The 22,199-nt window shown below is 50.4% G+C and overlaps 1 long non-coding RNA gene and 2 other non-coding genes across 6 annotated transcripts in view; all 3 read right to left on the minus strand.

Moving 5' to 3' along the window:
• Positions 1-22,199, minus strand: part of LOC144611442 (uncharacterized) — a 65,641-nt gene that overhangs the window by 2,005 nt on the left and 41,437 nt on the right. For 3 of the 4 annotated variants that reach the window (XR_013549522.1, XR_013549521.1, XR_013549520.1), the window contains 4 exons: positions 21,299-21,490; positions 14,874-15,030; positions 13,712-13,783; positions 10,521-10,712 (listed from right to left, as the gene is read on the minus strand). This is a non-coding gene — a long non-coding RNA (uncharacterized LOC144611442). The remainder of the gene's footprint in view (positions 1-10,520; positions 10,713-13,711; positions 13,784-14,873; positions 15,031-21,298; positions 21,491-22,199) is intronic. The other variant, XR_013549523.1, reaches the window with a different exon arrangement.
• On the minus strand, positions 10,850-11,040 carry LOC144611644 (U2 spliceosomal RNA). The gene has a single exon (XR_013549562.1). It is a non-coding gene; the product is annotated as a U2 spliceosomal RNA (small nuclear RNA).
• Positions 21,620-21,803, minus strand: LOC144611633 (U2 spliceosomal RNA). The gene has a single exon (XR_013549553.1). It is a non-coding gene; the product is annotated as a U2 spliceosomal RNA (small nuclear RNA).

Consider the following 22,199-nt stretch of genomic DNA (forward strand, 5'->3'; position numbering starts at 1 on the left):
GCGATCGCCGAGCCTGCGCTTGATTTCGCCGATATAAATAAGTTGACATCTAGAGCAGCGGATGCAATAGATGAGGTTGGAGGAGGTGCAGGTGAACCTTTGTCTCACCTGGAAAGACTGTTTGGGTCCTTGGATGGTGGGGTGGAAGGTGAGAACGAGGGGGATTCTGTCCTTGGTGCGAGGGGGGGAGGGGGAGCAAGAGCGGAGCTGCGGGATGTAGAAGAGACCCTAGAGAGAGCCTCATCTATAATGGAGGAGGGGAAGCCCCGTTTTCTGAAGAACGAGGACATCTCGGAAGCCCTAGTGTGAAACACCTCATCCCGGGCGCAGATGCGGCGTAGACGGAGGAATTGGGAGTAGGGGATAGACTTTTTGCAGGGGACCGGGTGGGAAGAAGTGTAGTCCAGATAGCTGTGCGAGTCGGTGGGCTTGTAGTAAATGTCCGTCACTAGTCTGTCTCCTGTGATGGAGATGATGAGGTCCAGAAACGGGAGGGAGATGTCAGAAATAGTCCAGGTATATTTAAGGGCAGGATGGAAATTGGAGGTGAAGTGTATGAAGTCAGTGAGTTCTGCATGGGTGCAAGAGGTAGCACCAATGCAGTCGTCGATGTAGCGGAGGTAGAGTTCGGGGATGGGGCCAGTGTACGTCTGGAACAGGGATTGTTTGACGTACCCGACAAAGAGGCAGGCGTAGCTAGGGCCCATGCGAGTGCCCATAGCTACGCCTCTGGTTTGGAGGAAGTGGGAGGAGTCAAAGGAGAAGTTGTTGAGGGGAAGAACCAGCTCTGCTAGGCGGAGGAGAGTGTTGGTCGATGGGGATTGGCTGGTTCTACGGTCGAGGAAGAAACGGAGGGCTTCGAGACCATCCTTGTGGGGGATGGAAGTGTAGAATAACTGGACATCCATGGTGAAGATGAGGGAGTGGGGGCCTGGGAACCGGAAGTTATCCAGGAGATGGAGAGCATGTGAGGTGTCTTGAACGTAGGTGGGGAGGGATTTAACCAGGGGGGATAGGATGGAGTCGAGGTAGGTAGAGACAAGTTTGGTGGGGCATGAGCAGGCAGAGACAATGGGTCTGCCGGGACAGTTGTGTTTGTGGATTTTGGGTAGGAGGTAGAATCGGGCCGTGCGGGGCTGGGGAACTATGAGATTGGAGGCACTGAGGGGTAGATCGCCGGAGGTGATGAGGTCGGTGATGGTGCTGCTGATAAAGGTCTGGTGTTTATTGGTGGGGTCATGGTCCAGGGATAGGTAGGAAGAGGTGTCTGATAGTTGTCGTCTGGCCTCGGTCCGGTAGAGGTCAGCACGCCAGACTACCACAGCCCTTCCCTTGTCAGCGGGTTTAATGATTAAGTCCGGGTTGTTGCAGAGTGAGTGGAGGGCTGCACGTTCAGGAGGGGAGAGGTTGGAGTTAGTCAGGGGAGTGGAGAATTTGAGGCGGCTGATGTCACGCCGGCAGTTGGAGATAAAAAGTTCTAGTGAGGGTAGTTGGCCACAAGGGGGGGTCCAAGAGGAGGGGGTCCATTGGAGACGGGAGAAGGGGTCATCAGTGGGGGGTCGGGACTCCTTACCATGGTAAAAGGCTCGGAGGCGGAGGCGGCGAAAGAAGAGCTCCACGTCATGGCGGACGCGGAACTCGTTGATGTGGGGGCGGGGGGGAACAAAGGTAAGGCCTCTGCTGAGGACAGACCGTTCGGTGTCTGAAAGGGGGAGGTCAGGGGGGATGGTGAACACCCGGCAATGGTGGGGGTTGGGGTCGGATGGAGGCGGGGGGCAGGTGGATGGGGAGGGGATGTATGGTGGGGGGGTGGTGGGTTAGCAGGGCAGAGGGGGGCATGAGGACCAATGTGGGAAGTATTGGGGGTCACCTGGCTGGAAGGGGAAGGGGGAGACCCAGTGGAACCCCTGCTGCAGTTACCTGTAGTAGGGGGTGGGCAGTAGGACCCAGCAGTGCTGAAGGGCTCTGCCTGGTGGGGGCTGTGGGCCCAGCGCGGTGTGTGTGGGCCCAGCGTAGTGTGTGTGGGCCCAGCGCGGTGTCTGTGGGCCCAGCGCGGTGTGTGTGGGCCCAGCGCGGTGTCTGTGGGCCGGGCAGTTACCTGTAGTAGAGGGTGGGCAGTAGGACCCAGCAGTGCTATGGGGCTCTGCCTGGTGGGGGCTGTGGGCCCAGCGCGGTGTGTGTGGGCCAGGTGGAGCTGCAGCCTGTTGTTGGTCCCGGGGGCCGGGTACAGCGACGCTGTGACCTGCTGCTGGGCGGTGGAGAGGCGCGGGTCGGCACGGTCGCTGGGGGAGGCCCGGTCAGCCCGCAGCCCGGTCAGCGGATGGCCGTGGAGGGCGTGGACGGCGGTGAAGGGGTCGGGAAGGTCGGCGGCAGCGGTGAAGGGGTCGGGAAGGACGTGGGCGGCAGCGGCTGTGCAGAGGCCTCGCTCGTCGGCGGCAGCGGCCCCGAGGAGGCGGTGGAGGTCGGCGGCGGCAGCCTCAGGTAAGCCTCGGCAATCAGCGGCCCCGGGGAGGCGGTGGAGGTCGTCGTCGACGGCAGCGGCCCCGGGGAGGCGGTGGAGGTCGGTGGTGACGGCCTCGGGTAGGCCTCGGCAGTCAGCGGCCCTGGGGAGGTGGTGGAGGTCGGCGGTGGCGGCCCCGGGGAGGCGGTGGAGGTCGGTGGCGGCGGCCTCAGGTAGGCCTCGGCAGTCGACCCTTTTGAAGAAGGGTCTCGACCCGAAACGTCACCCATTCCTTCTCTCCCGAGATGCTGCCTGACCTGCTAACTTACTCCAGCATTTTGTGAATAAATCGATTTGTACCAGCATCTGCAGTTATTTTCTTATACACCATCTGACTCATCTGTGCCAAATATCCCCCATCCCAGTCAGTGGTTGTGCTTCCAATCATCTTGCGATAACATAGAACACATTTTTGCAAGGTCGACACTCCATTTCTTGTTATTTAATTTCTTTTGTTGTTTCATGGTTGCTAATCTACATGCGGTACTAATTTGTTTCAATTCCGCAGTCTCAGCCTGCTCCTGTGCTGCCTTTGCTGTCTCAGTCACAGTCAGTGTCTTTCCAGAGCAGTAAACCTTTCCTTCCAGTTATCATGTTCACGGTTCAATTTGTCAATCATGAAACTCTGCTGCCTTAGAGCAACAGCAAATATCCATCCCACCTGTGGGAGATCCTCTTTCTTTTTAGGTTAGCCCACTTTCTCCAAACATTTAATAATCAAATATGATAGCTTTGCTGCCTTATCCTTGAACTCTTCCTCCCAGCCCTCAGGAGGTTCCCATTTACTTAACACATTGGCCAAACTGCCATAACCTTCTGAATTATCTACCCATCCCGGGACTCGAAAGGTCTGGTTCTGCGTCGTCAACCCTCTTTCTCCTCGTTTTCACTGAATCCTGCCGACTATGCCAAAATGTAATGAGATACGTGCAGGATTCAGATCAAGAAATGGAGGAGGCACATGGTGAAGAGCACAAATGACTATTTATTAAAGCAAACAGAAAAAACTATCAACTATCAATAAAGAAACAATACAAAATAACTCTTATGCCCCTCTGCATACTCGAGTCTCCTGTCGGGACTGGCTGTGCACACACACGGTCCAAGCGCTTCTCTCTCTCTCTCTCTCCTTGGTGAAGCTCTTCTCTCTCCCTGAAGATGAAGCTCATGCTCCCTTGGTAGAAGCATGTATTTATATAATATCTTTTCGGCCTACAACAACAGGTGATTGTGTGTCAAGCCAGCTATCCTCCTTGGTAGCATAAGGCGTGAGTTATGTGTCCTATCAGACACTGAGCCAGTCTCGTCTGTCTCTGGGAAAGCAAAGCTTATTTCAATGACCTTGCTGGTGTCCTCATGATCTACTGGTCTCTTTCAATTAACCCAAGCATTCTTCAGAAACATCTACTTGTTTGCCCAAGCAGGGCTCAAAATACGGTGTTGCTAATTTAGCCGACCATTTCAGCTCACAGTCTGTGTTTAACCCTTACATTGCAGTTAGCAACCAGGAGATCCAGTAAGTCTTAGTGAACCTAGCGCAAATATTCAACAAAACAGTCACCGTCTATGTTTGGTCTCGCCTATGTAGAGGAGGCCACATCAGGAACAGTCACATTGTGGAAACAAGCCCTTCAGCCCAACTTGCTCAGGCCAACATGTCCCGGCTACACAAGTCCCACCTGCTGGCATTTCGTCCATATCCCTCCAAACCTGTCCTATCCATGGAGCTGTCCAACTGTTTCTTAAACGTTAAGATAGTCCCGGCCTCATCTACTTCCTCTGGCAGCTTGTTCCATACACCCACCACCATTTGTATGAAAAAGTTTCTCCTCAGATTCCTATTAAATCGTTTCACCTTAAACCGATGTCCTCTGATCCTCAATTCACCAACTCTGGGCAAGAGACTCTGTGCATCTACCCAATCTATTCCTCTCATGATTTTATACACCTCCATAAGATCACCCCTCATCCTCCTGCACTCCAAGGAATAGTCCCAGCCTACTCAACCTCTCCCTACAGCTCACACCCTCTAATCCTGGCAACATCCTCGTAAATCTCTGTACCCTTTCCAGCTTAACATCTTTCCTACAATATGGAGCCCAGAACTGAACACCATTCTCTAAATATGGCAACACCAACGTCTTAAACAACTGTAACATGACCTCCCAACTTCTGTATTCAATACTCTGACTGATGAAGGCCGATGTGCCAAAAGCCCTTTTGATCACCTTATCTACTTGCGACTTCACCTCCAAGGAACCATGCACCAGAGGTGCACATGAACCTCTGCCTCACCTGGAACCACTGTTGGGGGTCCCTGGATGGAGGCAAAGGAGGAGGTATAGGGACACGTGTTGCAACTCCTGTGGTTTCAGAGGAAACTTCCTGGGGAGAGGGATGAGTGAACCAAGGAGTTGCGGAGGGTGCGGTCTCTGCAAAAAGGGCCGGAGATGGGACTAGTGGGATCCCGTTGGAGCTGCTGGAAATGTGTTGGATATGGAGGATGGTGGTGAAAGGCGAGGACCAGGGGAACCCTATTCTCGTTCCGTCGGGGTGGGGTGGGGGGGAGAAGAGGAAGCAAGAGCAGAACAATGTGATACAAAGGAGATGCATGTGAGGGCCCCATCTATGACAGAGGCGGGGGAAAGTACGTTACTAAAGAAAGAGGACATCTCCGATGAATTTGAGGGCAGGGTGGAAGACAGTGGTGAAGTTCATCAAATTCACGAGTTCTGCATGGGTGTAGGAGGCGTCCTGATGCAGTCATCAGTGTAGCGGAGAAAGAGATGGGGGATTGGGCCAGTGTACGTCTGAAACAAGGACTGTTCAATGCTACCAACAAAAAATCAGGCAGAGCTGGTGGGCCTTTGCCAGTGCCCATAACTACAACTTTAACTTGGCAAAAATGAGGCGAGTCAAAAGTGAAGTTGTTGAGGGTGAGGACCATTTCCACTCGATGGAGGAGAGTGTTAGTAGAGGGAAATCAAATGGATCTCTGTTGGAAGAAGACATGGAGGGTCTTGAGACCTTCCTGGTGAGGGGGGGGGAGGTGTAGAAGGAATGGATATCCATGGTGACGATTAGGCAATGGAGGCTTAGAAATTATAGGTTATTAAACAGTTTAAGGGCTGTGATGTGTCTCATACATAGGTGGGAAGGGACTGTGTATTTTGGGGAGGACATGGAAGTGAGGTGTGGGGCTGGGGAAGGATAGGTTTGGCGGCTGTCGGGGAAATTGCCAGATGTGATGAGATCAGAGACATTCAGACCGTCGGCTATGGTCTGTTTACAATAAACCCTTGTTATAAGGGAGCATAGCCGAGGGAGTGGTGTCCTTTATTGCCGATAACTGCGGATGATGGTACACAGACAAAAGAACAAAGTGGTGGAGTAATTCCACAGGTCAGGATCTCTGAGAACATGTAGAGATGACATTGGGAACCTTCCTCAGACTGATTCACTTGGCTGCCTTTTTAAAAAATATCAAAAAATACTTTATTCCAGTAATAAATATTTACAAAACATCTTCTTTTCAACAACCTCATCCGACATTTCCGGAGGTTACACATTCAATACAAGTATTCCTTTCCAAATTTACATTGAAATTTACAGTATCCCTTATTTGGAGGGGCATCTCCACCACACACTGCCCCCCATGTCCAGCAGCAGAAGGACTCTAGACTGTGTTCCTCCCCCACAGGGCCTTGGCGTTGGCTGCACCGAGCTTCAGAGCGTCCCTCAGCACATACTCCTGCAGTCTGCAGTGGGCCAGTCGGCAACATTCCTTGACGGACAGCTCGCTCCGCTGGGAGGTCAACAAAGCTCGGGCAGACCAAAGAGTTGATGACCTTCCAGCAGCACTCGATGTCAGTCTCCGAATGCGTCCCTGGGAACAGTCCGTAGATCACAGAGTCCTCTGTGACGGAGCTGCTCGGAATGAATCGTGACAGGGACCCCTGCAGACCTCTCCAGACTCTTGGCAAATCCACACTCTGTGAAGAGGTGGGCCACCGTCTCCTCTCCGTAGCAGCCGTCCCGAAGGCAGTGTGCGCTGGTAGTGAGATTCCTGCGGTGCAGGAAGGATCTAACTGGGAGAGCTCCCCTCACCGCCAGCCAAGCCAGGTCTTGGTGCTTGTTGGTGAGTTCTGGCGATGAGGTATTTTGCCAGACAAGCTGGGCTGTCTGTTCTGGGAACCACGCCACAGGATCCATGGAGTCATTCCCCTGCAATGCCTGCAGGACGTTCCGTGCTGACCACTGCCCGATGGACTTGTGGTCAAAGGTGTTGGTCCGGAAGAACCTTTCCACGAGCAACAGATGTTGCGACAATGTCCAGCTGACTGGCACATTGCGTGGCATCTGCGCCAGGCCCATCCTTCGCAACACCGGGGACAGGTAGAACTTCAGCAGGTAGTGGCTCTTGGTGCCCCCGTGCCTTGGCTCTACGCTCCGCCTGATGCAGCCACACACGAAGGTGGCCATCAGGATGAGGGCGACGTTCGGCACGCGGGTTAGTGGTGAAATGTGAGGCCGCAGGAAGGAATATAGGTGGAAGTGGTCGGGTAGGGGGTTGGACGAAGGGGCGGGAGATAGTGAGCAAACGATAGTGGTGCACATCTAGGTGGGAAACAGTGATAGGAGCAGAATTAGGCCATTCGGCCCATCAAGTCTACTCCGCCATTCCATTGTGGCTGATCTGTCCCGTACTAATCGAGAATCAATCTATCTATCTCTGCCTTAAAAATATCCATTGATTTCTGCGGCAAAGAATTAGTCTGAAGAAATTCCTCCTCATCTCCTTCCTTTGATTCTAAGGTTTGGCCTCTCATCTGAGGCTCTCCCAAGAGTGGAAACGTCCGCTCCACATCCACTCTATCCAAGCCTTTCACTATTCGCTAAGTTGCAATGAGGTCCCCCCTCGTCCTTCTGAACTCCAGAGGGTACAGGCCCAGTGCCCCCAAACACCCATCATTGGTTAAGCTACTAATTCCTAGGATCATTCTTGTAAACCTCCTCTGGACCCTCTGCAGAGCCAGCACATCCTTTGTCAGATATGGTGCCTAAAATTGCTCACAATGCTCCGAATGCAGCCTGACCAGCGCCTCACAGAGCCTCAGCGTTACATCTCTGTTTTTGTATTCTAGCCCCCTTGAAATAAATGGTGCTTGCCAATGGGAGGGAAGAGAGAGACGAAGGCGGGCTGTTGAGTTTTGACCTCAAATTGGACAATCCAATGGGTTGTGTTGGGGTGGGTCCTGATCGCATGCATGTGGCGAGCACAAATTGAAGGGTTTCAAAAAAGAGTGAGCCCTCTGAGCGGAGGCCCTGTGCAGACAAAGCCTGCCTGCATCTCACAAATACAGGCAAGGCAGCCTCTCCAAGGGAAGCACAGCCACTGAGCCATGGTGATGACAAAGGGAAAAAAAAAGGTGTGAACGGCTCCATCTCATCTCCTTCAGCTGCAAATTCTGGCAAACACAACACCCCCCACCGTGGTTTTCAGTAGCATTCCTTGCGACTCGGGACGGTTTTCTCTCGCTCCCCTCCCTCCCCCGAAACCTAGATGTAGGCCATTCGGCCCATCGAGCCAGCGCCGCCATTCAATATGATCATGGCTGATCATCCAAAATCAGGACCCCGTTCCGGCTTATTCCCCATATCCCTTGTTTCCCTCAGCCCAAAGAGCTAAATCCAACTCTCTCTTGAAAATATCCAGTGAATTGGCCTCCACTGCCTTCTGTGGCAGGGAATTCCACAGATTCACAACTCTCTGGGTGAAAAAGATTTTCCTCATCTCAGTGCTAAATGGCCTACCCCTTATTCTTAAACTGTGACCCCTAGTTCTGGACTCCCCCAACATGGGGAATGCTGTTCCTGCATCTAGCCTGTCCAATCCCTTAAGAATTTTATATGTTTCTAGAAGATCCCCTCTCATCCATCTAAATTCCAGCGAATACAAGCCCAGTCGACCCATTCTTTCATCATATGTCAGTCCAGCCACCCTGGCAATTAACCTGGTGAACCTACGCTGCACTCCCTCAATAGCAAGAATGGCCTTCCTCAAATTAGGAGACCAAAATTAATAATAATAATAATAATAATGCATTACATTTATATAGCGCTTTTCAAACACTCAAATAATCTTTACAGTGATTACTAGAATATAGAGAAGTGAATAAATAGATAAATAAGTAAACGAACAGAAAAAGGAGACAGAAGGTGAGGTGACGGTCAGTGGTTGAAGGCAGTGCTGAACAGGTGAGACTTCAGTGATGTTTTGAATGTGGTGAGTGAGGAGGAGTCTCTGACGGTTTGGGGTAGTGAGTTCCATAGGGTGGGAGCAGCGATGGAGAAAGCCCTGTCCCCCCAGGATCTGAGTTTGGTCCGGATGGGGGGGGACAGGAGATTGGCAGCAGCAGAGCGGAGGGTGCAGGTGGGAGTGTGTCTGTGGAGGAGGTCAGTCAGGTAGGATGGGGCCAGGTTATGGAGGGCTTTGTAGGTCATGAGGAGGATTTTGTACTGGATTCTCTGGGGGATGGGGAGCCAGTGGAGTTTGTAAAGGACGGGGGTGATATGGTCACGGATCGGGGAGTGGGTGAGTAGACGGGCAGCGGAGTTTTGAATGTATTGAAGTTTACTGATGATTTTTGAGGGTGAGCCATAGAGGAGGCTGTTGCAGTAGTCCAGACGGGAGGTGATGAAGGCGTGGATGAGGGTTTCTGCAGCTGTGGAGGAGAGGGATGGACAGAGACGGGCAAAGTTTTTGAGGTGGAAGAAGGCTGTCTTTGTGATGTGTTTGATGTGTTTGTCGAAGGAGAGGGTTTGATCAAAGATGATTCCAAGATTCCGGATGTGAGGGGAGGTGGATACTGGGAGACCATCAATATTGAGGATGAAGTTTTGGGTGGATTTGGTGAGCGTTTTTGGACCAATGATGATGATTTCAGATTTGTTGCACACAAAATTGCACACAATATTCCAGGTGCCGTCTCACCAGGGCCCTGTACAACTGCAGTAGGACCTCCTTGCTCCCAAACTCAAATCCTCTCGCAATGAAAGCCAACTTGGCGATATTGCATCTATTAGCTTTCTTCAGTGCCTGCTGTACCTGCATGCTTACCTTCAGTGACTGATGTAAAAGCACACCCAGGTCCGTTGCACCTCCCCTTCTCTGAAACTGACACCATTCAGATAACAATCTGCCTTCCTGTGCTTGCCACCAAAGTGGATAACCTCACATTTATCCACATTATATTGCATCTGCCCATTCGCCCAACCTATCCAAATCACCCTGCAGCCTCATAGCATCCTCCTTGCAGCTCACCCGCAAACTCGGACATGTTGCATTTAATTCCCTCGTCTAAATGGTTAATATATATATCAAATAACTGGGGTGCCAGCACTGAGCCTTGTGGCGCCCCACTAGTCACTGCCTGCCATTCTGAGGAGGACCCGTTAATTCCTACTCTTTGCTTCCTGTCTGCCAACCAGTTCTTTATCCGTGTCAACACCCCACCCCCAATACCACGTGCTCGAATTTTGCACACTAATCTCTTGTGTGGGATTTTTGAAAGTCTAAATACACCGCAACCACTGGCTCTTCCTCATCCAATCAATTGCTGAAGACTTGCAGACGCGCGAGAGGTAACACAAAACTCTGCTCATGCTCACCTGGCCTTGCCTTTCCCCTCCACCAGCCACCCAGCCAGCCGCATCTCCTCCTCAGCCGTAAACCTGGCTGGTGACAAGTCCACAAACCCCCCATCCCCGACCCATCCAGGCACACTAGCCGCGGCGGAAGCCCGCCCACCCTCCAGAGCCAGTCATCCCACCCCTGCAGACACCTTACACACAGCTGACAGACAGCGCAGTGCGCCGGCCGCCCTCCCATCCCCGTTCCCAGAACGTGCTTTTGTCAGGGGGGGGCGGGTCGGCCACATTGACCAAGCCACCAGGCCGCTCACTCGTGTGAAGGCGCTAAATTCACCTCTGCCCCCGTCAGAGAGTCAACAAGTCCTACCTTAGCGGTGTGATGCTCGCTGTGGTTCACGTGCAGCTCACCCTCTTCTCTTGAGAACGACGTCACCCCGATGGTGGTGACTTAATTTGCAGAGCCGGCAATTTGCTGAAGATTTGTTGGGGAGCTTTTTCTCCTTGGCGGAAGTTTCAGTGCATTTGGGTGGAAATGCGAACAGCACCTTTAAAGTATACACTGTAAATAAAGGAAGGCGCACACACAGAGTGAGAGAGGCCAGCAGGCAGACAGACAGACAGACAGCAAGCAAGCAAGCAAGCAAGTGTGAGGAGGCATTTTTGTCTTTTCTTTTCAACTTTGAATATCTCCCAAAAGGGAAGTGCACCGTTCCCAGAGACACTGCAATACCAGGTCGATGCGTGGAGTGGACGGAGCAAGCCCCTATTCCATCTCCCTGTTCCAAAAATCAATTTAATATATGGTCCCTAGATAAGGGACGTATCAGATATTAAACTGATAAGAACAGATACTACACTTGATCTTAGCCAAAAGGCCGAGAAGCGATACCCGCAACTGCGCGCACCCTTTCGCATCCCTCCCGCCCCCCCGCTTCACAGCCAGAATGAGGACTTGCAAAGGCCTCCCTCGCCGCCGTCTGGTGGCGTTTCTCCCCCCGGCCCGCACGCTCTGCCTCCACCCCCCCTCCCCCCCACTTTCCCTCAAACTTTGCCCTGAACATGTGAAACTCTTGTAATCCCTCCAATCAGACGGGAGAGGCCGGTGCTTGCCTGCGGCCACGTCACGGGCACAAGCACAAGGCCGGCTGCCGCGGAAGGAAGGGAGGGAGGGAGGGAGGGAGGGAGGCGGGCTGCACCGACCACTTATTTGCCCACTCGGCAGCGAGCGAGCGAGCGACGACGTTTCTTGCGGCCGTGTTTCTCCAGCGACGGGGGGTTAGGGGCCACCTGGCGCGTACCCGTGGGAGCAGGCCACTCGGCCCCTCGAGGGCCGTTCAGCGACACGCGACCATAACAAACTAAGCTGAAGAAAAAGGGTGACCAAAAGTCTCCCGTTGTTTATTAGCGGCCAGATGTCTGGGGACCCGCGGGGCCGTTGAACGGGGGCGATCGTTTCCTCTGGACACAAGGAACTACAGATGCTGCTGGTCGTACACAAAACACACACAAAGCGCTGCAGTGACTCAGCGGGGCTCGGCCAGCGCCTCTGGACAAGGTGGATGTTTCGACCGAGTTGGAAGCCAAAAGGGCCCTGAGATAAAGAGGCGAGGGGGCGCCGCGGGTTAGCGGTGAAATGTGAGGCCGCAGGAAGGAATATAGGTGGAAGTGGTCAGGTAGGGGGTTGGACGAAGGGGCGGGAGATAGTGAGCAAAAGATAGTGGTGCACATCCAGGTGGGACACAGTGATAGGAGCAGAATTAGGCCATTCGGCCCATCAAGTCTACTCCGCCATTCCATTGTGGCTAATCTGTCCCGTACTAATCGAGAATCAATCTATCTATCTCTGCCTTAAAAATATTCATTGATTTCTGCGGCAAAGAATTCCAGATTCACCGCCCGATGTCTGAAGAAATTCCTCCTCATCTCCTTCCTTTGATTCTGAGGTATGGCCTCACGTCCGAGGCTCTCCCACGAGTGGAAACGTCCGCTCCACATCCACTCTATCCAAACCTTTCACTATTCGCTAAGTTGCAATGAGGTCCCCCCTCGTCCTTCGGAACTCCAGAGGGTACAGGCCCAGTGCCCACAAACACCCATCATTGGTTAAGCTACTAATTCCTAGGATCATTCCTGTAAACCTCCTCTGGACCCTCTGCAGAGCCAGCACATCCTTTGTCAGATATGGTGGCTAAAATTGCTCACAATGCTCCGAATGCAGCCTGACCAGCGCCTCACAGAGCCTCAGCCTTACATCTCTGTTTTTGTATTCTAGCCCCCTTGAAATAAATGGTGCTTGCCAATGGGAGGGAAGAGAGAGACGAAGGCGGGCTGTTGAGTTTTGACCTCAAATTGGACAATCCAATGGGTTGTGTTGGGGTGGGTCCTGATCGCATGCATGCGGCGAGCACAAATTGAAGGGTTTCAAAAAAGAGTGAGCCATCTGAGGGGAGGCCCTGTGCAGACAGAGCCTGCCTGCATCTCACAAATACAGGCAAGGCAGCCTCTCCAAGGGAAGCACAGCCACTGAGCCATGGTGATGACACAGGGGGAAAAAAAGGTGTGAACGGCTCCATCTCATCTCCTTCAGCTGCAAATTCTGGCAAACACAACACCCCCCACCGTGGTTTTCAGTAGCATTCCTTGTTTTCTCTCGCTCCTCTCGCTCCCCTCCCTCCCCCGAAACCTAGATGTAGGCCATTCGGCCCATCGAGCCAGCGCCGCCATTCAATATGATCATGGCTGATCATCCAAAATCAGGACCCCGTTCCGGCTTATTCCCCATATCCCTTGTTTCCCTCAGCCCAAAGAGCTAAATCCAACTCTCTCTTGAAAATATCCAGTGAATTGGCCTCCATTGCCTTCTGTGGCAGGGAATTCCACAGATTCACAACTCTCTGTGTATCGTTCAGTTAATTTCCATCAAAATGTTGAGTCCTACAGCTCCAGCTTACAGCTAAACTTTGCCACAGAACTACATTTCTGTTGAACACCGTAGCTGCTCTTGTCCATAGATTATTCCCCTCTCCTTTTCTTTGATTAATTTTCCAAATTCCAATTAGTTCCAGAATAATTCTTGCCGATTTTGTGACTCTAAGAAGGCAAGAGGCATTTCGGAGCAACTTGGAAACTGAACACAGGCCATCCTGTTAAAAGACAACCTTGACAAAGCTTCACCTGGCCTTGTCCTACCATTGCATCAGCCAGCTGCTCTCTCTCCTCCTAGATGTAAAACCTGGCTCAGGATGATTATTGTGATTATTCTTACACATTCAACCCCCCCCCCCCCCCCCCGGTACCTGTGATGCAGTCAGGGACTGGCAATGGCAGAATCACACCCACCCTCCAGATCCAGTCATCCCACCCAACAGACCCCTTCCCAATACACAGCCAACAGCGGAGAGTGCCGCCGGCCCCTCGTCTACGGTCCCAAAACCAAGCATTTTGTTGTTGGGGCAGGGCCAGATTGATGAAGCAATCATGCAGTCGTGACTTCATTCACATTATTCAATAGTGATTTTGAATAATTTGCTGAAGATTTTTTCACCTTTTCTGTCATACCTGGAAACTCAGTTGCATCTTTTGGTCTGAATCCTGGCGGCACCTCCTCTTTTCCATTAAATATATATATTGCTGAAATTAATAAGCAAACCATTTTAACTCACCACTCTGCCAACACACAGTTAAACCAAACATTTAACACTAATTTGTATTGGTCATTCATGGTGACCTGACTCTTTATTCAACACAAATCTAACCATCATTAACTGATTACAAGGTGGAGGAAAGCAAATAATTGCAGTTCCTCGAAGTCTAGCAAACCCGAGCTTTTGGAATGGCTTTTTACTGACAAGTGTCTGAAGAAGGGTCTCGACCCGAAACGTCACCCATTCCTTCTCTCCCGAGATGCTGCCTGACCTGCTGAGTTACTCCAGCATTTTGTCAATAAAGTGATTCCTACTGTTGCTCCCAGGCAATTGGCCAATCCCCGGCCTCTATCCCGCACCATCCCTCCAGCCACAGATTTTAGCTTAGTTCAGTTTAGATTAGGTATCCAGCACAGAAACAAGCCCTTCGGCCCACCGAGTCTACACCGACCAGCGATCCCACACACTAACACTATTCCACACACTAGGGACAATTTCCAATTTTACCAAAGCCAATTAATCTGCAAACTTGTGTAAGAAGGTTCTGCAGATGCTGGTTTAATCCGAAGATAGAAACAAAAAGCTGGAGTAACTCAGCGGGGCAGGCAGCATCTCTCGAGAGAAGGAATGGGTGATGTTTCGGGTCGAGACCCTTCTTCAGACGTACAAACTTGTACGTCTTTGGAGTGTGTGAGGAAACCGGCACACCCAGAGAAACCTACGCAGGTCACGGGGAGAAGGTACAAACTCCGTATTCCGTACAGACAGCACCCATAGCCAGGATCAACCCTGTGTCTCTGGCGCTATGAGGCAGCAACTCTACCGCTACGCCACCATGTGTGTACAAACAACATAACGAGAAAGCTCAGCTGTGAGCAGAGGAACAGAGGCATTTGTTTCCTGGTCAACTGTAAAAGTCAGAGAAGATCATTTGATTTGATTTAGAGATACAGCGCGGAAACAGGCCCTTCGGCCCACCGAGTCCGTGCCGCCCAGCGATCCCCGTACATTAACACTATCCTACACACACTAGGGACATTTTTTTTTACATTTACCCAGTCCATTAACCTACATACCTGTACGTCTTTGGAGTGTGGGAGGAAACCGAAGATCTCGGAGAAAACCCACGCAGGTCACGGGGAGAACGTGCAAACTCCGTACAGACGGCACCTGTAGTCAGGATCGAACCTGAGTCTCCGGCGCTGCATTCGCTGTAAGGCAGCAACTCTACCGCTGCGCCACCGAAATAAAATGAAATAAAATAAAATGAAAGGTTTGAAAAATGAGTGAAGTATCTGACCCCCTGCGCAGACAGAAAGTCTACGGCTTGTATCTGACAAACGCCTTCTAGAGTGAAGCACAACCACTGAACCATTGTAATCACACAAAACGTGTGAATAGGTGCACTCCAACTTCAACTTCAAATTAACACATCATTGTTCATTTCAGCGTTTCAAGCGAGCAGTTTTTTTCACTCTTTTCAAACATTTTATTTCTGTCAAACGTCTGAGTCTTACACTTCCAGATTACAGCTAAATTCACGCTAAACTTTGCAACTGAACGACATCTCTCGTGGCCATAGGAACTGCATCGGAACACAGATTTCTATCCCTCTTTTACATCAATTAGCTTTCCAAATTCCAATCAGCAACTGAAGAATTGTTGCAGACGTGTTACTCTCTCAGAAAGCTGAAAAGGTGAAAGATTTCTCAGAGCAACTTGTAAACTAACCATCCTGCTTACCCTGTTAATAGACAATAGACAATAGGTGCAGAAGGAGGCCATTCGGCCCCTCGAGCCAGCACAGCCATTCAATGTGATCATGGCTGATCATTCTCAATCAGTACCCCGTTCCTGCCTTCTCCCCATACCCCCTGACTCCGCTATCCTCAAGAGCTCTATCTAGCTCTCTCTTGAATGCATTCAGAGAATTGGCCTCCACTGCCTTCTGAGGCAGAGAATTCCACAGATTCACAACTCTCTGACTGAAAAAGACTTAGACAACTTTCAGCCCTAGGAATCAGCTGTGTAGGAAGAAACTGCAGTTGCTGGTTTACATCATAGACACAAAAAAATGGAGTAATACAAGATTGAAGAAGGGTCTCGACCTAAAACATCACCTATTCCTTTTCTCCAGTGATGCTGTCTGACCCGCTGAGTTACTCCAGCTTTTTCTATTTATTTCTAGGAATCAGCCCCCTGCTTTGCCACTGGATCGTTGACTTTCTGACCCACAGACCACAATCAGTGAGAATAGGTGCAACCTCCTCCATAATATTACTCAATAACAGTGCCAAGCAACGATGCGTTCTCAGCCCATTACTATACTCCCCATACACTCACGACTGTACGGCCAAATTTGACGCTAACCCCATCCACAAGTTTGCAGATGACACCACTGTACTGGGCAGCACCAGGCAATTGCCCAGCTGCCACTATAACAGGTAACAGTGACCCTGGTAGAAACAAAGAACTGCAGATGCTGGTTTATACCAAAGATAGACACAAAGTACTGGGGCCATTCTTTGGAAAGTGAACCAAAATGTCACACACGTGACCAGACGTCATATCATATCATATATATACAGCCGGAAACAGGCCTTTTCGGCCCTCCAAGTCCGTGCCGCCCAGTGATCCCCGTACATTAACACTATCCTACACCCACTAGGGACAATTTTTACATTTACCCAGCCAATTAACCTACATACCTGTACGTCACATAAAGTAATACACGAAAAGATTCTTGTAAGAGATTAATTTTATTCATTGCTATTTGCGTGTCTGCTAAAGATATGAACATTCTAGCTTTTAAAAATTCAAAGAGTTTGTAAGATAAAACTGAGTTATGAAAAAAATGCCGTGTGAAGTCAGACACATAACCAGTCATATTTGGCCTCAGACCCTAAACAAACATTGTCAGCATGATATATAAAAATTTCACTTGATAAACTTCGACATATATAACTCATATATACAGTACAAAACAATTTACCTGTAATGCTTTCAGAATTAGAAGAGATGTATTCCACAGGTTTACATATGTTTGGTCACACACGTGACTAAGAATGGCCCACTGGAGCAAGTCAGAATACTTGCAGGGGTATGACTGTGAGGAGGCAAGAGGCATCTCAGAGCAACCTGTAAACTGAACACTAGCCATCCTGTTAAGGCAACGTTCACAAAACTTTGCTCAACTGGCCTTGTCTTTCCCCTCTGGCAGCCAGCTGCTGCCTCTGCTCCTCAGCCAGAAAGTTATGATAAATCCAAAGGCTGTCTCTTGCACTTTGCACCACCCACCCCCACCCACTGTCTTTTCCCAATACACAGCCGACAGCACAGTGGGACTGCCCCGCATCTCTAATCACAAAACAATTAGAAACATAGAAAATAGGTGCAGGAGTAGGCCATTCGGCCCTTGGAGCCAGCACCGCCATTTAATATGATCATGGCTGATCACTGCCTCCTAATCCCATTTTCCTGCCTTCTCCCCATGAACTATGACACCCATTCTAATCAAGAATTTGTCTATCTCTGCCTGGATCTTCTAGTTGCTCACAATTTCAACTGCCCTTCACATTCCCATCATAACCTTTCTGTCCTCAGCCTCCTCCAATGCCAGAGTGAGGCCACACATAAACTGGAGAAACAGCATTTCATCTACCACTTGGGTAGTTTACAACCTAATGATATGAACATTAAATCACTGACCTCTCTCCTGCTTCTCTCCTTCCTCCCGATCACCATCAATCTGAAGAAGGGTATTGACCCAAAATATCACCTACCCATGTTCTCCAGAGATTCTGCCTGAGCCATTGAGTTACTCCAGCACTATAAGTCTTTTTTTGTAAACCAGCATCTGCAGTTTTCAAAACCAGCAGTTGGCTTCAAACTCTTTAAAAAAATCCATATAGAAGGTAGAAAGACCTTCTGTTTAGAACATCTTAGTGAACCTTACCACAGCACAAAAGTTACACAAATTAGGCCCAAACGTGGAACTGAGCATCTCAGAATGATAAACACGTCTCGACCTGGAACATCACGCATTCCTTCTCTCCAGAGATGCTGTCTATCCCACTGATTTAACATGTTTGCATGAACGGCCCTCAGAAGCTTGCGACTCAGGATGGTTTTCTCTCGCTCCCCTCCCTCCCGAACATTAGATGCAGGAGTCGGCCATACTAATCGAGAATCAATCTATCTATCTCTGCCTTAAAAATATTCATTGATTTCTGCGGCAAAGAATTCCACAGATTCACCGCCCGATGTCTGAAGAAATTCCTCCTCATCTCCTTCCTTTGATTCTGAGTTATGGCCTCTCGTCCGAGGCTCTCCCACGAGTGGAAACGTCCGCTCCACATCCACTCTATCCAAGCCTTTCACTATTCGCTAAGTTGCAATGAGGTCCCCCCTCGTCCTTCTGAACTCCAGAGGGTACAGGCCCAGTGCCCACAAACACCCATCATTGGTTAAGCTACTAATTACTAGGATCATTCTTGTAAACCTCCTCTGGACCCTCTGCAGAGCCAGCACATCCTTTGTCAGATATGGTGCCTAAAATTGCTCACAATGCTCCGAATGCAGCCTGACCAGCGCCTCACAGAGCCTCAGCGTTACATCTCTGTTTTTGTATTCTAGCCCCCTTGAAATAAATGGTGCTTGCCAATGGGAGGGAAGAGAGAGACGAAGGCGGGCTGTTGAGTTTTGACCTCAAATTGGACAATCCAATGGGTTGTGTTGGGGTGGGTCCCGATCGCATGCATGTGGCGAGCACAAATTGAAGGGTTTCAAAAAAGAGTGAGCCCTCTGAGGGGAGGCCCTGTGCAGACAGAGCCTGCCTGCATCTCACAAATACAGGCAAGGCAGGCTCCAAGGGAAGCACAGCCACTGAGCCATGGTGATGACAAAGGGAAAAAAAAAGGTGTGAACGGCTCCATCTCAACTCCTTCAGCTGCAAATTCTGGCAAACACAACACCCCCCACCGTGGTTTTCAGTAGCATTCCTTGCGACTCGGGACGGTTTTCTCTCGCTCCCCTCCCTCCCCCGAAACCTAGATGTAGGCCATTCGGCCCATCGAGCCAGCGCCGCCATTCAATATGATCATGGCTGATCATCCAAAATCAGGACCCCGTTCCGGCTTATTCCCCATATCCCTTGTTTCCCTCAGCCCAAAGAGCTAAATCCAACTCTCCCTTGAAAACATCCAGTGAATTGGCCTCCACTGCCTTCTGTGGCAGGGAATTCCACAGATTCACAACTCTCTGGGTGAAAAAGATTTTCCTCATCTCAGTGCTAAATGGCCTACCCCTTATTCTTAAACTGTGACCCCTAGTTCTGGACTCCCCCAACATGGGGAATGCTGTTCCTGCATCTAGCCTGTCCAATCCCTTAAGAATTTTATATGTTTCTAGAAGATCCCCTCTCATCCATCTAAATTCCAGCGAATACAAGCCCAGTCCACCCATTCTTTCATCATATGTCAGTCCCGCCACCCTGGCAATTAACCTGGTGAACCTACGCTGCACTCCCTCAATAGCAAGAATGGCCTTCCTCAAATTAGGAGACCAAAATTAATAATAATAATAATAATAATGCATTACATTTATATAGAGCTTTTCAAACACTCAAATACGCTTTACAGGGATTACTAGAATATAGAGAAGTGAATAAATAGATAAATAAGTAAACGAACAGAAAAAGGAGACAGAAGGTGAGGTGACGGTCAGTGGTTGAAGGCAGTGCTGAACAGGTGAGACTTCAGTGATGTTTTGAATGTGGTGAGTGAGGAGGAGTCTCTGACGGTTTGGGGTAGTGAGTTCCATAGGGTGGGAGCAGCGATGGAGAAAGCCCTGTCCCCCCAGGATCTGAGTTTGGTCCGGATGGGGGGGGACAGGAGATTGGCAGCAACAGAGCGGAGGGTGCAGGTGGGAGTGTGCCTGTGGAGGAGGTCAGTCAGGTAGGATGGGGCCAGGTTATGGAGGGCTTTGTAGGTCATGAGGAGGATTTTGTACTGGATTCTCTGGGGGATGGGGAGCCAGTGGAGTTTGTAAAGGACGGGGGTGATATGGTCACGGATCGGGGAGCGGGTGAGTAGACGGGCAGCGGAGTTTTGAATGTATTGAAGTTTACTGATGATTTTTGAGGGTGAGCCATAGAGGAGGCTGTTGCAGTAGTCCAGACGGGAGGTGATGAAGGCGTGGATGAGGGTTTCTGCAGCTGTGGAGGAGAGGGATGGACGGAGACGGGCAAAGTTTTTGAGGTGGAAGAAGGCTGTCTTTGTGATGTGTTTGATGTGTTTGTCGAAGGAGAGGGTTTGATCAAAGATGATTCCAAGATTCCGGATGTGAGGGGAGGTGGATACTGGGAGACCATCAATATTGAGGATGAAGTTTTGGGTGGATTTGGTGAGCGTTTTTGGACCAATGATGATGATTTCAGATTTGTTGCACACAAAATTGCACACAATATTCCAGGTGCCGTCTCACCAGGGCCCTGTACAACTGCAGTAGGACCTCCTTGCTCCCAAACTCAAATCCTCTCGCAATGAAAGCCAACTTGGCGATATTGCATCTATTAGCTTTCTTCAGTGCCTGCTGTACCTGCATGCTTACCTTCAGTGACTGATGTACAAGCACACCCAGGTCCGTTGCACCTCCCCTTCTCTGAAACTGACACCATTCAGATAACAATCTGCCTTCCTGTTCTTGCCACCAAAGTGGATAACCTCACATTTATCCACATTATATTGCATCTGCCCATTCGCCCAACCTATCCAAATCACCCTGCAGCCTCATAGCATCCTCCTTGCAGCTCACCCGCAAACTCGGACATGTTGCATTTAATTCCCTCGTCTAAATGGTTAATATATATATCAAATAACTGGGGTGCCAGCACTGAGCCTTGTGGCGCCCCACTAGTCACTGCCTGCCATTCTGAGGAGGACCCGTTAATTCCTACTCTTTGCTTCCTGTCTGCCAACCAGTTCTTTATCCGTGTCAACACCCTACCCCCAATACCACGTGCTCGAATTGTGCACACTAATCTCTTGTGTGGGATTTTTGAAAGTCCAAATACACCGCAACCACTGGCTCTTCCTCATCCAATCAATTGCTGAAGACTTGCAGACGCGCGAGAGGCAACACAAAACTCTGCTCATGCTCACCTGGCCTTGCCCTTTCCCCTCCACCAGCCACCCAGCCAGCCGCCTCTCCTCCTCAGCCGTAACCCTGGCTGGTGACAGGTCCACAAACCCCCCATCCCCGACCCATCCAGGCACACTAGCCGCGGCGGAAGCCCGCCCACCCTCCAGAGCCAGTCATCCCACCTTACACACAGCTGACAGACAGCGCAGTGCGCCGGCCGGCTGCCCTCCCGTCCCCGTTCCCAGAACGTGCTTTTGTCAGGGGGGGCGGGTCGGCCACATTGACCAAGCCACCAGGCCGCTCACTCTTGTGAAGGCGCTAAATTCACCTCTGCCCCCGTCAGAGAATCAACAAGTCCTACCTTAGCGGTGTGGTGCTTGCTGTGGTTCACGTGCAGCTCACCCTCTTCTCTTGAGAACGACGTCACCCCGATGGTGGTGACTTAATTTGCAGAGCCGGCAATTTGCTGAAGATTTGTTGGGGAGCTTTTTCTCCTTGGCGGAAGTTTCAGTGCATTTGGGTGGAAATGCGAACAGCACCTTTAAAGTATACACTGTAAATAAAGGAAGGCGCACACACAGAGTGAGAGAGGCCAGCAGGCAGACAGACAGACACGCAGCAAGCAAGCAAGCGTGAGGAGGCATCTTTGTCTTTTCTTTTCAACTTTGAATATCTCCCAAAAGGGAAGTGCACCGTTCCCAGAGACACTGCAATACCAGGTCGATGCGTGGAGTGGACGGAGCAAGCCCCTATTCCATCTCCCTGTTCCAAAAATCAATTTAATATATGGTCCCTAGATAAGGGACGTATCAGATATTAAACTGATAAGAACAGATTTTTTTTATTTATTTTTTATCAAAAAATACTTTATTCAAGTTATAAATATCATTTACAAACCATCATTTTTAAACAAACCCATCCGACATTTCCGGAGGTTACATATTCAATACAGGCATTTACTTGGACATTTACATACATTTACATACATATCCCTTATTTGGAGGGGCGTCTCTCTCCCCCACACCCTGCCCCCCATGTCCAGCAGCGGAAGGACCCTAGACTGTGGTCCTCCCCCACAGGGCCTTGGCGTTGGCTGCACCAAGCTTCAGAGCGTCCCTCAGCACGTACTCCTGCAGTCTGCAGTGGGCCAGTCGGCAACATTCCTTGACGGACAGCTCGCTCCGCTGGGAGGTCAACAAGGATCGGGCAGACCAAAGAGCGTCTTTCACCGAGTTGATGACCTTCCAGCAGCACTCGATGTC

Source organism: Rhinoraja longicauda, chromosome 40, assembly GCF_053455715.1.
Source record: "Rhinoraja longicauda isolate Sanriku21f chromosome 40, sRhiLon1.1, whole genome shotgun sequence".
Taxonomy (NCBI): domain Eukaryota; kingdom Metazoa; phylum Chordata; class Chondrichthyes; order Rajiformes; family Arhynchobatidae; genus Rhinoraja; species Rhinoraja longicauda.